At 36.6% G+C, this 13319-nt stretch overlaps 1 protein-coding gene across 1 annotated transcript in view; it reads left to right on the top strand.

Moving 5' to 3' along the window:
- The window catches only part of NPAS3 (neuronal PAS domain protein 3), a gene marked incomplete at its 3' end in the record, with an annotated part of 691615 nt that overhangs the window by 247461 nt on the left and 430835 nt on the right, over positions 1-13319 (top strand). The gene's annotated exons all lie outside the window — the stretch shown is intronic.

The raw sequence follows: 13319 nt of genomic DNA, 5'->3' as shown, positions 1-13319 counted from the left end.
ATGGTTTGAGGTTTACATTTAGGTCTCTGATCCATTTGGAGTTAACCTTTGTGCATGGGGATAGATAGGGGTCCTGTTTCAATCTTCTGCATGTGGTCAGCCAATTTTCCCAGCACCATTTACTGAATAGGTTCTCCTCTCCCCATTGGTAGGTGGTGGGGGCTTTGTCGAAGATGAGTTGGTTGAGAAATTGAGGTTTTGCTTCTGGAATCTCAATTCTGTTCCATTGATCTATATGCCTGTTCCTGTACCAATACCAAGCTGTTTTGATGATTGTAGCTTTATAGTAAAGTTTGAAATCTGGTATTGTGATACCACCTGCTTTGTTTTTTTTGCTGAGGATTGTTCTGGCTATTCTTGGATGTTTGTGTTTCCATATGAATTCCTGTGTTGTTTTTTCTAGGTCTGAGAAGAATGTTGTTGGTAATTTAATGGGTATTGCATTGAATTTGTAGATTGCCTTAGGTAAGACGGACATCTTCACAATGTTGATTCTTCCGATCCATGAGCATGGGATATTTTTCCACTTGTTCATGTCGGCTTTGATTTCTTTGAGCAGTGTTTTGTAATTTTCATTGTAAAGGTCTTTCACGTCTCTGGTCAGGAAGATGCCAAGGTATTTCATTTTTTTTGTGGCTATTGTGAATGGAACTGTGTTTTTTATTTGGGTTTCTGTTTGTTTATTATTGGTGTAGAGAAATGTGATTGTCTTTAGTACATTTATTTTGTATCCTGAGACTTTTCCAAAGGCTTTTATCAATGTAAGGAGACCTTTGACAGATTCTCTTGGGTTTTCAAGGTACACCATCATGTCATCTGCATAGAGAGATAACTTGACTTCCTCTTTTCCTATTTGAATACCTCTGATTGCCTCCTCTTCTCTGATTGCTTTAGCCAGGACTTCCAATACTATGTTGAACAGGAGGGGAGAGAGTGGGCATCCTTGTCTAGTTCCAGTTTTCAGGGGAATTGGTTCCAATTTTTGTCCATTTAGGAGTATGCTGGCTGTGGGTTTCTCGTAGATGGCTTTTACTATTTTGAGGTATGTTCCCCGTATGCCTAGATGTTCAAGGGTTTTTATCAAGAAGGGGTGCTGGATTTTATCAAAAGCTTTTTCTGCATCTAGTGATATGATCATGTGGTTTTTGTTTTGACATCTGTTGATGTATTTAATTACATTTATGGTTTTACGAATATTGAACCAGCCTTGCATGCCAGGAATGAAGCCTACTTGGTCATGATGGATGATTTTTGAGATGTATTGCTGAATCCGGTTTGCTAGGATCTGGTGGAGAATTTTAGCATCTATGTTCATCAAAGATATTGGCCTGTAGTTCTCTTTCTTTGTTGGATCTTTACCTGGTTTGGGTATCAATGTGATGTTGGCTTCGTAAAATGATTTGGGGAGAGTTCCATCTTTTTCAATCGCCTGGAATACCTTCAGTAGGATTGGTATCAGCTCCTCCTTAAATGTCTTGTAGAATTCTGCTGGAAAGCCATCTGGACCAGGGCTTTTTTTTGTAGGAAGTTTTCTTATTACGTGGTCGATTTCCTTGATTGTTATTGGTTTATTTAGGGTCTCAATTTCTTCTTGTTCCAACCTAGGTAGGTTGTGTGATGTCAGAAAGTCTTCCATTTCCTTCTGGTTTTCAAGTTTGTTTCCATACAAGTGTACGTAGTAGTCTCTAATAATATTTTGTATTTCTTCAGGGTCAGATGTGACTTCATCTTTTGTGTTTCTGATTATGCTTATTTGGTTTTTTTCTCTTTTTTTCTTGGTCAGTCTAGCTAGGGGACCATCAATCTTGTTTACCCTTTCGAAGAACCAGCTTTTTGTTTCATTGATTTTTTGTATTATCTTTTTGTCTTCTATGTCCTGGATTTGGGCTTTTATTTTGGTGATCTGGATTCTTCTGCTGAAATTAGGGTTTTTGTGGTCTTGCTTTTCCAGCTTCTTTAGGTGGCTTGTTAGGTTGTCAATTTCTGTTCCTTCCATTTTCCTCATGTGTGTTTGTAGGGATATAAATTCCCCTCTTATTACAGCTTTTAAGGCATCCCAGAGATTTTGGTAAGATGTTTCTTTATTTTCATTTGTTTCCAGCTATCTTTTGATCTCTATTTTGATGTCATCATTGACCCAGGAGTTATTTAGCATCATGCTGTTTAGTGTCCATGTCTTTGTGGGTTTTGGGGGGACTTTGTTGGTGTCAATGTTTATTTTTATTCCACTGTGGTCCGAAAAGGTGCATGGCAGAATTTCAGTCCTTTTAAATTTGCTTATACTTGATTTGTGTCCAATTATGTGGTCGATCTTAGAATATGTTCCATGTGGTGATGAGTAGAATGTGTATTCTGTGGTCTTTGGATGGAGTGTTCTATAGGTATCAATTAAGTCCATTTGGTCCAGAGTCTCATTGAGGTTCCGGATCTCCTTGCTGATTTTTTGTCCTGATGATCTGTCTAAGGTTGTGAGTGGTGTATTAAAGTCCCCAGTTATTATGGTGTTAGAGTCAATGTCTTTCTTTAGTTTTCCTAGAAGTTGCTTTATGAATGTTGGTGCGCCTATGTTGGGTGCCTATATGTTTAGGATAGATATTTCTTGTTGATGGAGTGAACCTCTTATCATTATGTAGTGGCCCTCTGTATCTTTTTTAATTTTTGATAGCTTAAATGGTATTTGTCTGAAATTAGGATCGCGACTCCTCCTTTCTTTTGTGTTCCATTCGCCAGAAAATTTGTTTCCCATCCTCTTACTTTGAGTCTGTGTATGTCCCTTCTAGTGAGATGGGTCTCTTGAAGGCAGTATATTGTTGCCTGGTGATATTTTATCCATTTTGTCATTCTATGTCTTTTCAGTGGTGCGTTTAGTCCATTCACATTCAGACTAATTATTGAAATGTGAGAGTTCATCCTTATCATGGAGTTCTTATTGAGTTATTGTTCTTCCACTTGGTTTTTTCTTTTTTTTGTCTTTCTTTTGCTTTTGGGGTTGGTTCGTGTATATTTTATTCTTTTCCCTGTACTCTTGTGAAGAACGTTGTCTTTTTTCCTTTTCTTCTGTGTTTAGTACTTTCTTAAGTGTTTCATGTAGAGATGGTTTTGTGGCTGCATAAGTTCTTAGGGATTGGATATCTGGGAAAGATTTTAATTCTCCCTCACTGATGAAGCTTAGCTTGGCTGGGTAGGTTATTCTTGGTTGAAATTGTTTATCCTTTAGGACTTTGAAGATAGGGCTCCAAGCTCTCCTAGCCTGCAGGGTTTCTGCAGATAAATCTGCTGCTATTCTGATTGGTCTTCCATGGTGGGTGATCTGGCCTTTTTCTCTTGCTGCCTTTAGGATTTTTTCTTTTGTGCCTACTTTATTTAGGCGAATTATTATGTGTCTAGGAGTTGGTCTTCTCATTTGTTGTCTTGCGGGGGTTCTCTGAATCTCTTGTGTTTGAATTTTTGTATCACTGATTAGATGAGGGAAATTTTCTTGAATGATCTCGTGGAAAGTTTGTTCCAATGTGGTCTCTGTTTCTCTTTCTGCCTCAGGGAGTCCGATTATTCTTAGGTTAGGCCTCTTGAGGTAGTCACTCATCTCTTGAAGGTTTTGTTCTGTCTTTTTGAGCTTATTTTCTGTGTTTTTAAGAGTTTGGGTTATTTCTATATTTTGGTCCTCAAGCTCTGAGATTCTTTCTTCTGCTTGGGTAATTCTGCTTTCCATGCTTATCAATTTGTTATTTATTTCATTCACAGTATTCTTTATTACTGTTATCTCAGATATCAGCTCCTTCCTAGTTTCTTCTTGTGTCTCCTCAATTCTTTTTAATCTCTCCATTATTGTTTTGATATCTACATTTGCATTTTGAGACCCTTCATTCTGGGGACTTTTCATTGTTTGTATTCCAAAGTCAATTCTGCTCTCCCAGGCGTCTGGGAGAGACCCATACTCTTCTTTTGGTTTTTCTTCATTTCTGTAGATTTTTCTCCCTTTACCCCTTTCCCTCCCCTCTTCAATTCTGTTTTTGAGGAAGGTGGGGTTGCTTTTATTTCTCTTCTGCAATGACCTGTTCTTCCTTATGAGGGTCTTCTGGTTTTGTTCACTTTTCCCTCTGTTTTACAGTCTGTCTATTCAGCAGTTTGCAGCTTTGGTCCGTTCAGAGAATCTCACAAGTTCACCTATGCCATCGCCATCTTGCCCCGTCTCCAAACAAGATATTTTTTTAAAAAAAGGAGGCCAGGCATGGTGACTGACTCCTGTTATCCCAGCCCTTTGGGAAGCTATGTCAAGACGATTGCCTGAGGTGTTCAAGACCAGTTTGGGAAATTTCATGAGACCTAATCTACAGCTAAACAGGACATAAGCCCTGTAGGTCGCGGCTGCGGTGGCCTTCAGTGTCCTACTGCATTCCAACCTGAGCAACAGAGTGAGACCCTGACTTCTTTTGACAAGATGGAGTTCACTGGCATGCTCACGGACACTGTCAAAATTTACATTTCTAATACAGATACTAACTAATGTGAGTGTTTGGATATGTGTGTGTGCTTTAATTAGAGAAACCTAGTGTGCATGGATTGTAACTTAAATTTATTGAATTTTTACTATGTACTAAGTTTTATGTATTGCACTGCATTCTCTTCTTATATCACTATTGAGAACTTATAATGTGTACCTGTGACATAGGTGTTATGATTCTGTATATCTTAAAATTAGGTAAGCTGAGACTTGGAAAATGTGAGTAACTCAAGCTCACATGTTTAGGTAACAGAGTTGAATATGAACCCAGGAGGCCAACACTAGATTATAATACTTCCCAAGAAATGGCAAGAGCATTTAAAAAGATAGTGGTAATAAGAGGAAATAATTAAGACATTTTTAGTTGGAATGAACAGGATTAGGGAACTGATTGAATTTGGAAGGTAAAGTAGAGGTCAGTTCCCAATACTAGTGTGAAGTTTAGAAAATGCCTCTGGTTTTACTACTGCACCAGGTACCAAACTTCCCTGCTACCTATACCCTCAAAGATGTTTCATTGATGTACATACTAAGTACCTCTTTGTGTTGAGTGACCCCTTGGTTTTGAGGGAGTACGGGGTAAGGGTAGGGGGTAAGGGTAGATTTCTTAATATTTGGCATACCTATTCTCTGAATGTGTATGTAATAGGATTCTATGTGTATATTGAATTAGCCATATATTATCTTGGGAAAAAATAAGAACGTTTAGTGGGACTCTTTAAAACTTGACTGCTTTTCCACTGAGAGAGAAAAAAATTAAATGTAATAGAGATTCTATCAATGTAAAATCAATTTTTGCAATGCTAGTGTCCAATACCAGAATTTGATCTACTAAGCCAGTGCCAGTGGTAGACAGGGCCAGGGCCCAGGCTGTGTATTGTGAAATGCTGGGGCCATCATTCACACAGCAGCCTCATTGCTGACTATGACTAGTAGTGTATTTCCAGTGAGCCTATAGCTGTGTTGGACATGAATTTTAGGAAAGAGGTAACTTCTGCAAGAGTACTAAGGGCTCAAAGGATGTCAGCCTTGCAATTACAGAGCTATGAAGTGTACCTGCTGGGCCTACGTCACAGCATTGTAGGTCACTATATGCTTCTTTGATTTTTTAAAATTAGATGAGGAATGGGAAGGTTAGGGGTCAAGATTGGGAAATGTCCATTTTGTGACAGGCTGAGTGAAATACAAGAACTTTAGGAGGTCATTTTGTGGGATATTTTCTGAATATAGATACGTAATTAAGCACAGATTTGACTCCTGCTGTAAAATTTCTCTTATAGAATTATTGTTCCCACTTAATGATTGTCATAACATGAAAAAGCATGAGTGGGGCCAGGCATGGCGACTCACACCTATAATTCTAGCATTTTGGGAGGTAGAGGTGAGAGGATTGCCTGAACCCACGGGTTCAAGACCAACCTGGGCAATTTGGTGAGACCTCATCACTACAATAAATTAAAAAACTAGCCAGGCATGGTGGTACATGCCTGTAGTTCCAGTTACTTAGAAGACTGAGGTGCAAGGATCACCTGAGCCCAGCAGGTAAGGCTGCAGTGGCCTGGGCAACAGAGCTAGACTCCAACTCAAAAAAAAAAAAAGTATAAATCTTCACATGAATGTGGGAATAAAACTAAGCTCTAAATATGACTTAAAAGGGAATTCCAGGCAGATACAGTGGCTCACACCTGTAATTCCAGCACTTTGGGAGGCTGAGACAGGAGGATTGCTTGAGCCCAGGAGTTAGAGACAAGCCTAAGTAACAAAGTGATACCTCATCTCTACAAAAAATAAAATAAAATAAAAATTAGCCAGTTGTGGTGGTGCAGCCTGTAGTACCAACTACTTGGAGGCTGAGGGAAAAAAGGATCATCTGAGCCTAGAAAGTCGAGGCCACATTTAGCCATGATAGTGCCACTCCAGCCTGGAGAGAGAGAGAGAGAGAGAGAGAGAGAGAGAGAGAGAGAGAGAGAGAGAGAGGAAGGTATTTATTTTTACATTTCCAATTTAGGGACCAGATAGAATATTTATAATTTACCTTATCAAAGTTAACAAAATGATAGCAAATACTATCTTCGTGTAAGTCATAAAATTAACTAGTGGAATGACTTTCCCTTAGGTGCCAGATTTATGAATGGTGGAGCATTTTAATTATTTGCATGCCCTTACAGAAAGGGTTAAGTTTCTCTCATTCTATAAATAATACTTATAAGATTCTTATATAAAGTTGCAATATTGGTTCTGCACACTCCACAATAATGCTGCCTAACTTACCTCACAGGTGTTAAAACAATCAAATTAAACCTTGTACATGGAAGATTTTTTAAGGTTTACATCTGTATTCATTGCAAACACTTTATATTGAAATATATATATGTTTTGTTACTGACATTGTATAATGCATATCATTACTAGTAACCATCATGTGTATATAAAATGATTGAAATTAGTCTTTATCTATAACTCCTTTTGCATCATAAAATAAAGTTTTGGAGTTGGGCAAATATAATCATAATAAATACCAACATAATAAATACCAACATACCTAAATGTGATAGAAATACATTTATTATTTAAAGTAAATATTGAGATAATAAAGTAATATTCCATAAGAAATGCCCTAAATGTGGATAATGGCAGAAGTATAGTGTTCATATGCCAATTTTGTGTTTAACCATATTACATGAACCCTCCTATATATATGCCAGTGACCCTACATTATTTCCAGCCATAAATAGATTTTTTATATTGCTTTCAAGACATTCAAGCACCAAACTGAAAGAGAATCCCATGGGTATACCCTTGAGGGTAGAGCAAAAAAGAACCTCCAAGAAAATTCTAAGATTATAACTCCTGAGGATCTCTGGCCAGGAGTGGTTCAGAAAAGGCTAGGTAGAAGAATGGTTGTGTGATTGCCTGTCTTCCCCTGCATAAGTAGAGAAATAACTTTTTGCAAGAATCATTGTTTATAACTCTCTTGTATAGGACACAAGAATGGCCTGTAGTGATGACCTGAGTGGAACAGTTATAGTTTCTAAAAATAGTAAAAAGAGGGGAGCTCAAATGTATATTTTCTATTTGTTAGGCAAAGTAATAAAAGATTTGTGTGGTTGAGGTGGATGACATCACAGGCCTCAGTGAACTATCAGATTTCATTAATGTGGCTTTTCTTTCCCTCAACACCTTGAACCATGGAATAGAGTATCCTTTATTTATTTATTTATCTTGCCTCAAGTAAAAGAAGAGCCTGTGTTTTACAAGGCTGTTATGAATCAGGTTTAGAAGAAAATCAGGTCAAGATTTACATTTAAATTTTTGTATTTCTGTTGTTAATCACATTTTGAAGACTGGTAAAGGGCATATGCTGGAGTCATGATTAGTTGTCCATATACTCTTTTGGTCTTGCAGAATTAGTTAGACAAACAAGAAATGTACACAAATGAGAAATACCAGAAACCTCTTGAAAAGCATGGTTGATGTAATAAAGGAAACATTTATATATTTGTTATTGTTCAAGTATTTCTAGCTACAGAACCACTCTAGTCTCTGAGACCCAGCCAATTATAGAAGACTAAGCAGAAGATTATGATAAGAGAAATATCCTGGAGTTATAAGCAAAAGGAGATACTTATAACAATGTTGGGGTTGGGGTGGAGAACGTCAAGTCTGCTATGAACAACATCCCCTATAATCTCATTTAACAAAAGAAAACAAAAGGTCAACTAGTACAGTTCAAACATATGGGCCAAGGAAAGTGAATATACCTAAAACAGCTTAAAAGCTGACTATTATAAAGATATAATTATTGCTTATTAAGATGCTGCCTAGCCAAGTCAGCATTCCTTTTCATTTGTTGGTGGGGTTTTCAAAAGACTTCTGTGAAGCCTCTTTTCTATGTTATTGATGAATTAGAATTCCATTCTTATTTGATTGGTAATATAAGCATACTAAAAATGATCATCTATAGGAAGTTGCATCTTCTTATTCCTGATGGCTTTTGTTGCTAAAATCCTGCTGGACATCAGTGCCCATGTAAAATAAAATGATTTCAAAAATAGAAGCATTCTGAATTAATTCATTTATCTGTGATAGAGAAAGGAGAGAAAGGTGAGTGACCCTATAGTCTCCCTATGATCTAGAATGGTAAGAAAATGTAAAACTAAATATAGAAAAAGAGAAAGTTAGTGAATATATTTGCATATGCAAATTAGCTTAATTGATACTGCTTGCCTCTACAGGGATTTTTCATTACAAACTGGAGTGCTACATTGTTCAGCTCATATTGAGTAATTTAGTAACTAATGAGACCAGTTTGCACTAATTTGCATATGATAAATGAGCTTAATTGCAGTAAATAACTTGGAGGCATAATTACTTAATTTTCCTGTGTTGCACGGCTTTTAAGTTCACGTATGAACAACTCAAGATAATTTTGCATATTTAAATTAGTTGCTTTTAAATTTTCTTGAACAAAAAAAAGAACACACCTTATCAATTGAGCTATAAAACAATCAAAAGTAAGAATTGCACTATTTTTATTTAAAAAGGAAAGAATGGAAAAGAAAAGCAAAAATTCCTTAAGTCTGCTGTTCACCTCACCCACGTCCTTACCTCAAATAAGATATCAGCACTGGCATTGAGAATGATGTTTTTAATGTTGAAAGTTAATTCACAATTTCTGTTAGTAACTGACTTAGGTTTAAACTGAAATATGTATGAATGAAATGTGAATCATAACTTTTGAAATACAGTTTTAAAAAGTGATGTGGCATGTCCATTATCTAATTTGGCAAACTAATATCAGAGTAGTCAATTGGATCTACCTGCAGTGTGCATTTCGTCCAAGTTGCTGGGCTTTAATGAAGTAGTCATCACTCTCATCACTCTCACCCTAGCATTTTTTTTCTGTCTAGATTAATGTTTCATACTTATGAAAATGGTTTCATTGGAGAATCTCAGTGTAGTTTGCCAAGAATTATCTCATTGGTCTTCACATTATTTGAAGAATGCATGTTTTATCAAAATCTCCATTCTCAAAATTGAAAAACTGGAGCACACAGAGTTTGATGACAAACCATTATCTTCTTATAATATATTGCCTTAGAATTTCACTTTGGAGGAAAAGTATAACTTATTATTCAAAATTAACTTATTAGGCCATATAAAATCGTATTCATGATTTTGAGAAAATACTGTATAGTTGTGAAGGGTTAAAACCTATAATTTAAATAATCATTGCTGCTTTAAGTCATCGTATATAAAAAGAGAGGGGCATTAGGGGTTTTCTTTTGCCATAATCTGAAAAAATAACTCATGGAACTTTTCTCTGAAAAGCTCAAAACTCACTGAATTTAGTATAAGCTGTCTTTCAGAGGTGAGCCAAAATAAGTATTAATATTAGTGTATACAAAGTATGAAATTTGAGTCCTTTATCTAATAGGTTCTCATGAAATACCTGGAGAATGAAAAAATAAATCCTACCAGGCAGGGGCACAGTTAGCCTCAGAACCAGGGCCTTGACTCACCTCTTTGTTTGAAGCTCAGTATTTAGCTATATCCTCTAGACTTAGGAGAGAGTGCGGCACATTCATTAAGTGCATGGATTTTGACATCCATCTAACTTGAGTTTACATCCCAACTTGCTCATATATTGACTGTGTAGACCTAGCATGGTCTCTTGCCTTCTCTAAGCCTTAGTTTATTCATCTTTAAAATGGAGAAAACAGTAGTGGAAGTTTTTCTGGCAGGGATGTTGTGAAGACTGAACGAGACAGCATAGTTAAAAGTACTTAGTATACAGCCTGATATATAGAACACATTTGAGAAATATCTGCTAGTATTTCTGTATGTATATTGGGTAGTCTGGAATAATTTGCAGGTTTTCAAGAAAAATGTTAATGCTTATCAGTAACATTATCAATAAAATCCTCTCAGGTTAAATGCAGAATAAATAATTTTCATTGAACACAACGTAAACTGTTTATATTAATGGTAGTTATATTTAATAGTATATATGCATTTGGAACAAAACATTTAAAATTTGGTAATAATAGTGTATGCTTACCTTTAGAATGAAAAACCTCTCTAAAAAAATCAAAGACATTGTCAAAATATTTTCATTACAACTTAGAAGCAGTTGTAACTGGAAAAGGTAGTTTGTAAAGAGTCTCCAGAATCAAAGTTTCCTCTAGACTGAAATGTGATATGTCGTTACTATTTTTATTATACTGTTTTTTAAATCATCCTCGACTTGCTCTGAAAAATAGGAGTAACCACCTAGTCAGAATGCCATAAGAGCTAGAAGGTAGAACCAGCCATTGACCACTTGTATAAGTTATGTTAGCAAAACATTTTAATGGACATGATTCTCCTTATACACGTTGCTCATACCATCTGCCATGCCAAAGGGGTAGAACCTTTCCACATCAAGAAGAGAGACCACAAAATGATTTTCATAATGGCATAGCTATGTGGCAGAAACATAGTCCTCTGGGTTTTTATGCACCTCTTTGATGTGCAGAGTAAACAGGTCATCCTTCACTGAGAAATAGTGTGAGAAGTGTGAATAAGAGGAAGAGGTTTTGAGGTAACTATTATTTTGGAAGAAAGCTGTGGCATTTGGCCACCTGACTGAAACTAGTGATAATAGTAAATGGGAACTTTCTAGTTGCAAAATTAATTACCTCAAGATCTCGAAAAATGAGACAATAAATCTAAAAGTACCAAGTTTCAATTCAGTAAATATTTACTGAGTGCCTAATTTGCATCAGAGACTGAAAAAACACTGGGACACAAAAATGAGTCATGATTTCACCTCTCAGCAACACACTTCAATGTAGCACAGACTAGCGGCTTTTGGATCACTTATCCTTGGATTTAAATCTCTTCTCTTGATTGTGTAAACTTGGGCAATTTATCTAAGTTCTCTAAGCCTCAGTATCCTCAACCCAAAATGGAGATGGTAGCAATTCTTACCTTAAAGAATGCTAAAAGAATTAGATGAGATACTACACGTGCCTAGCTTAGATGTGATGCTACCACAATTCATAGTGAGTACTCAAGAAGAGTTGGCTGTGATAGAGGCTGAACTCTGGAAGCCACAGGAGGGAATCAGATCACCCAGCCTGGGGCCAGTTACCTCCTGTGGCCACGGACTTACAGCGTTCACCTCGTTCACTAATCACACATACATGCACACATATCCCTTTTAAGTTTGGTGTTCACATAAGTCCCTGTGGGAATTAGTTGGAAGGTCCTAGCCTCACTCTAACTCATGTATTCTCTTAGCATGGTCATATATGGTATGATTGGGGGAGGGAGAGAAACAATTTCATTTTAATTGGGCAGGTTTTGTTTGGGGCATGCTGATACAAAGATTGTTTGCAAGGTGGGAACACACATTTAATTCTTTCTCAGCCTCTAAGGGTAGCTGAATTATTTGGAGATTAAAGTGAAAGAGAAAGATAATTATACTATAGCTTCAACATCCCTAATCTGAAAATCTGAAATTAGAAATAAGAAATGCTTGAAAGTCTGAAGGTTTGTGAGTGCAGACATGACCACATATGGAAAACTTTGCACTTGACCTCGTGTGATGAGTCACGATAAAAATGCAGTCAGAACTTTGTTTCATGCACAAAATTATTTAAAACATTGTATAATATTAAATGCAGGCTATGTGTATGAGGTACATATGAGACATAAATGAATTTTGTGTTTAGACTTGGGCCCCATCCCCAAGATATCTCATTATGCATATGCAAATATTCCAAAATCTGAAAAAATTCAAAACACTTCTGGTCCCAAACATTTTGGATAAGAAATACTCAAACTGTATTCATTTTTAAAGTTGACAGAAAATCATAAGGTCATGTGTCAAATATGAATATAAGTAACTTACTATGTGGGTATTTATACTTCTGTGGTGACATATACAGGTATATCTGCAAATCTATGCCAGTAACAGCATTCTTTTTGGCTTTAGAGTAGTCCTTGGTGCTAGCAGGCATGACATTCTTGTTATCAGCATTGGCTAGGAATGACATGGAATAGGGTGACACCAGCTGACTGTCACTTATCATGGACCCAAAACTCAGTCAATAGGGCCAGGGCTGCTTTCCCATCTTGGTCTCCAGAACTTCACAAGCCTTTTGGACTCACATGAATTTGAGGAAAGAGTGTGGGTTGGTGGGTGAGTGATAATGTGTACTGTTTTTCAAACTAAACTGATTGCAGACACCTGTGAGCATCCTGGATCGGTATATTCTGCAAAACACACTTGGGGAAAATGCCTTAGAAGAATAAAATCAGAATTATTTTAAGATATTAAAATCTCTAAAAACAATAAGAGCCAAATTGAACACATAATTGAACAATTATACTATAATGTCACATCTGTAGTCTATTTCACTGGCTTTTTAAAGACAGATTATTACGAAGAATCTTTTATAAGTAGTTGTCCCTGTGTGTGTGTGGTCAAATACCTCTTTTTTTTTAACTGCAAAAAGAGGCAGGAGAAAATGTTGACAATAAAAAAATACAGACTTGAAAATAGAAATCAAGTATTTGACTTTTCTGTGAATCAACCAAAATAAAATTATGATCCTTGTCTCTTGAAAACAGTTGTGGAAGGAACGGCTGATTTTAAGAGGGAACTTCCAGTGTACTTCATGACTGATACATGTTTGCAAATGATTTTCTTCCTCTGAGACTGCCCTGGGTAATGCTGTACCTGTTAAAGACCACAGAAAACTAAGACCTGTGGGCAGCAGCAGTAAAAGGAAGGCACTATAGGGATCCTGTTTGATGGGGAGGGTCCGGG

Source organism: Carlito syrichta, unplaced genomic scaffold (genome assembly GCF_000164805.1).
Source record: "Carlito syrichta isolate Samal-C Ts95f unplaced genomic scaffold, Tarsius_syrichta-2.0.1 Scaffold306534, whole genome shotgun sequence".
Lineage (NCBI taxonomy): Eukaryota > Metazoa > Chordata > Mammalia > Primates > Tarsiidae > Carlito > Carlito syrichta.
The sequence above is the reverse complement of the archived record's forward strand: the minus strand, read 5'-3'. Positions and strand labels throughout refer to the sequence as shown.